The sequence below is a fragment of the Tupaia chinensis genome, unplaced genomic scaffold (assembly GCF_000334495.1).
Source record: "Tupaia chinensis unplaced genomic scaffold, TupChi_1.0 Scaffold145685_1, whole genome shotgun sequence".
NCBI classification, from domain to species: domain Eukaryota; kingdom Metazoa; phylum Chordata; class Mammalia; order Scandentia; family Tupaiidae; genus Tupaia; species Tupaia belangeri.
The window spans coordinates 31,958-36,347 of record NW_006205542.1 but is presented as its reverse complement, the minus strand read 5'-3'; the positions used below and the strand labels follow the sequence as shown (position 1 = coordinate 36,347).

Genomic DNA, 4,390 nt, shown 5'->3' with positions numbered 1-4,390 from the left:
CTTTCCCTTTTGATTTTATTCTTTCTTCAGTTACAGTCACTCTTTTTTTTCCTTCTTAAGGCTTTTGCTATAGGGGGTGTGTGCTCACCTGAGAGAGAGAGAGAGAGAGATGGGGAGAGAGAGGGAAAGTGAGAAATTACCCCCAGGGGAATGGCCATATCACAGTCCCTTCTCCATTCTCCTCCTGGGATTCTGAGCATACATGCACATGTGCTGGCATGATTTTCAAGCTGCCAGATGTGGGACTTGAACCATGGTCAACCATGTGGGAGTCCAACACTTAACCACTACACCACCTCCTTGCCCTTAGGTCACTAGCTTTTCATCTCATTTCTTGAGCCTCTTGTGGCTCCACCTGTACCACCAGCATTTTCTCTCTTTTCGTAAGATCTCTCAGTAGGTACATCAGGAGCAGTCCATTAGCTGTCTTGGGGGGAAAATAAGAAGCTTTGCTCTATGAACTGGATATTCAAAGCACCAAACAGAATATGTGTGCTGACCAACAGACTCCTGGAGGCCCAGTCCGTGAGCAAGGAGAATAGAATAAGACATCATGGGGACACTCCCAAAGCAATGGAAAAAGAAGAGATTCTAAACGGTGCCTAAAGGGAACTCTAATCATGGTCAGATGGTAATCTGTCTCCAAAAATGTATGACCAAAGATTTTTTCCCATTTTTCTTAATTGTGGACTGACGGTGAGCTCTCAGCTCCCAAGTTGTCAGAGGGCTAGGGAACTTGTCCAAGGGACAGAAAGTTGACCCAGGAGAAGTGATAGAAAATTACTCTTAAAGAGCATAGTGTGTGTGTTTGTATGTATGCATGTGAGGTGTAGATATGCGTGCACATATGTATATGTGTGGATGAGAGAGAGAGAGAGAATTGTGAGTCCATGAAAGCTAGGCTATAATGCAGCCTGAGGCTCTCCCTCCAACTGCATTACAGAAATATTTTCCACCGAAACACTTGCTGTTATTGAGCACTCTTGTTAGAGATCAAAAACAGAAGCTTTAATTCATGTTTACAGCAGCAATATTTACAATTGATGGGACATGGAATCAACCTAAGAGTTCAAAAATAGATGAGTGGATTGAAAAAATATGGCATATGTACTCTACGGAATACTACTCATCCATAAAAATTATTTAATAGAAAGTGGATGAATAGAGAAGACTTAATGCTATGCAAAGTCAGCCAGACTCTGAAAAACAGATTTTGAATGTGGCCACTCAATATATACCGAATGTCTGCTCTACATAGCAGAAATGGAATGATTCGAAGGTATAATAGCAGGGAGGGTAACTGTAGATACTAGAGATAGTGAGGATAGATAGGATAGGGGGTGGGTAATGGGAGGAGGAAAACAGGGAAACAGGGAAACAAACAAACAATATGCTTAATTGACACAAAAATGGCAAGTGATTTGCTGAAGATAATGTACATGCTAATATCTTTGTCTTGATTGAGATGCACTGTATTTGTGCTTGGAAAAGCCATTTCGTACACTGTAAAGATGTATAGTGATTAAATGTAAATGATATATATAAATATATATACATATACACATATAAAAGAGAAATTAAAAGGTAACATTAAAAAACAGAAGTTTTCAAAGTGTCTTCCTTATATGGAGATTTGAACCAAAAACCATGCATATTTGACATGTTAGCTTTTTCTCTTGGTTTTCCTTATTTCATTTTGACATTTCCAGTTTTCTCTCCTGTTGGTATACTACTGATAAGCATGTCCAAAATGATAATTTAATTAACTTGAGCTGCAAAGGCTAATTTATAGGCGAATTATACCCAATAGAATCTCACATGAATATGATGGCCTTCCCAATAGCTCCTGATATTAGGTGGGATCAGTTTTATTGGTGGAGATGACCCATGTGTTTGGGAAATACAGCATAACTCAGTCACATGAACATACGTCGACATTCTTTAGATCATAAGTTACTTTTGATTTTACTTGAAATTTTCAGACACCACACTTACAATGTCTCCTGGTGGTCCTCTGGGTCCCATGGGGCCTGTAGGTCCTTGCTGACCCTAAAATAGAAGATATGTGCTTTACATTTGATTTAAAAAGTAGGAAAAGGAATTAAGGAGAAAAATAGAGAGGCAAGACATTTATGGGACACAGAAATGGATTATCTGTTGATGAGAACATGTATATTATCTTCAGCTGAACTGGTGTGAAGTGTATTCATATTGAGTAAATTCACCTTACAATCTGTAGTGATGTATAGTGATTGAATATATAAAATAAATTAAAATAACAATAAAAAATAAAAAAGTAAGGAGACTGTACCATAAAACAGTGTCATTTTTAAATGTGAAAAGATAGACTTCCCATCATCCCACCTTCTCTGGTGGGATGATAAATGACGATTTCATAATGATAAAATGTGCCTTGGGCTTTAAACATAGTTTCTAAATGTTTTCATTTAGTAGTTCTGTTTTTACCAACAGGCTTGACTTGGTAACTTGCCTTCCTTACTGACACAGAACACACCATATTAATCTCTCTTGCACGCCTCCCCTCCCCCAAAGCTGCTCTTTCTTGGGATACATCTCTGGAATCCCACTTGAGAGACTGAAGCATCTCAGGGCTGTATAATTCTGGTTTAGAAACTGAATTCTGAACTTTATTCCTTTTCAGAATACAGCTCAGGGTCTTAGATTAGTTCGGACTGTTTACTCTTAAGAGTTCATAGGGATGCTATAGTGAATATGCTCTGAAATAGAGTTTAAAGAGCCGACTGTGAACCATGAAGCAAGATGTGTGTAATGCATGTAGCAATTGGGGGGGAATCACTATGGAAACGGGACAGCATCGCTAAGGATATCTGTGAAGAAAATGAGTGGCACATCAAAGCACCTTGTTTTACACAGAAAGACTAAACTTCTCAAATTATTTCCATATATATATATATATATATATATTTAATATACCTTTAGTCCTGGGCTTCCTATTAAACCAGGGGGACCAGGATCTCCAGGTTCACCCTAAGTACATGGGTGGAAAAGAAAGTTAAGTGTTACTTAATTTCTACAATCTCATTAAGGTCTGAGACATAATGAAAGAATGCCAGGGGATTACCTTTATTCCCTGGGATCCTATTATTCCGGGTTCTCCCTGTAATTAAAATAATTACCATATGGTAATGATTAAATTCATATGGAAATGGACATCTCTGATGCTTTAATTGAATCTCCACTGATTAACACATAACAAACGGGAAATTACGGAAGGATTATGATGAAATCAAGAAGGGTCCATTCTAAAGCATGATTCAAAATGCTTTTGGCTAATAAACAATAATCATTTCTTGTTTTCTTTCTTCTTTATAATAGTCTTTTCCCCTAATGTCACTTCTGATATCATGTTACATTAGCAATTGGTGCATTCTCTTAGCTGACCTTGTTACAATTATCCACAACTAATCTCACAGCCCAGAGAATTAAAACTTCAGATGAGGGTTAAGGATGGAGGAGAGTAGAATTTAAGGTGATATGTGATAGGTAATTTAACCATCAGGAATATGTACTTAATGGAAACCAAAAACTAAGGTCATAAAAGAGGAAAATATTAGCTGCAATGAATTTGCCTTTCTTATTGTCCAAGACTTATTGATCTGTTTGATAAACGGAATCTGTGTCATTAGCAGAATTTCTGGAAAAAAAAAGTATCTTGTATTTTGATTTTGTATTTTAGATATCCTAAATGCATGTCATTATAACATTCACAACCATTGCTGTTTGTAAAGGGTTAAAGAAAATATACACAACCTCAACCAAATGTGAAGTATCATCACATGATGACTCTTAGCAAGGTTGAAAATTTCTCACTTGTCATAGTAAAAGAACCAACAATCACAGAACAAAAAAAGTGAAATACTCAGGGAGCTTACTTTATCAAATCTATTAGACTCCAACGTAAACATACTAGAAATCAGAGAGAAGGAAATCAATGAAGTAGAAAACCCAGGATAGTGATAAAACATCTACTTACTCTATCTCCCTTTTCACCTTTTGTAAAAGAGTCCCCCTAAGAAAATGGGTAGAAAACAGAATCAATGAGAAACACTTTTAGAAACAATCTCTCCAAAGCTGGGTATAGATAAACCCTGCAAGCCAAACTCAGAACTCCACTGCAAACGAGCCTCTAAAATGATCCAGAATATCATACAGTCTGCCTATGCAGCTTGAAGGGAGCATGTAGGAATGAATTCCCAAATGAACAATGAGTTAATCATTCCAATACTACTTAGAAACTCTTGAGTGGTTGACAAATTGGAATGGTGTCCCAGGCCAAAGCTTCCTGATGCCTGGTTCCTTTACAAGATGCATACACACACATACACACACACACACACACACACACACA

At 37.3% G+C, this 4,390-nt stretch overlaps 1 long non-coding RNA gene across 1 annotated transcript in view; it reads right to left on the bottom strand.

Annotated features, from left to right (window-relative positions):
* LOC102481150 (uncharacterized) overlaps window positions 1-4,051 on the bottom strand; it is a 4,480-nt gene extending 429 nt beyond the window's left edge. Inside the window, exons 1-4 of the long non-coding RNA XR_337376.2 lie at window positions 4,016-4,051; window positions 3,104-3,139; window positions 2,956-3,009; window positions 1,996-2,049 (exon numbers count right to left, since the gene is read on the bottom strand). This is a non-coding gene — a long non-coding RNA (uncharacterized LOC102481150). The remainder of the gene's footprint in view (window positions 1-1,995; window positions 2,050-2,955; window positions 3,010-3,103; window positions 3,140-4,015) is intronic.
* Between the last annotated feature and the right edge of the window lie 339 nt (window positions 4,052-4,390).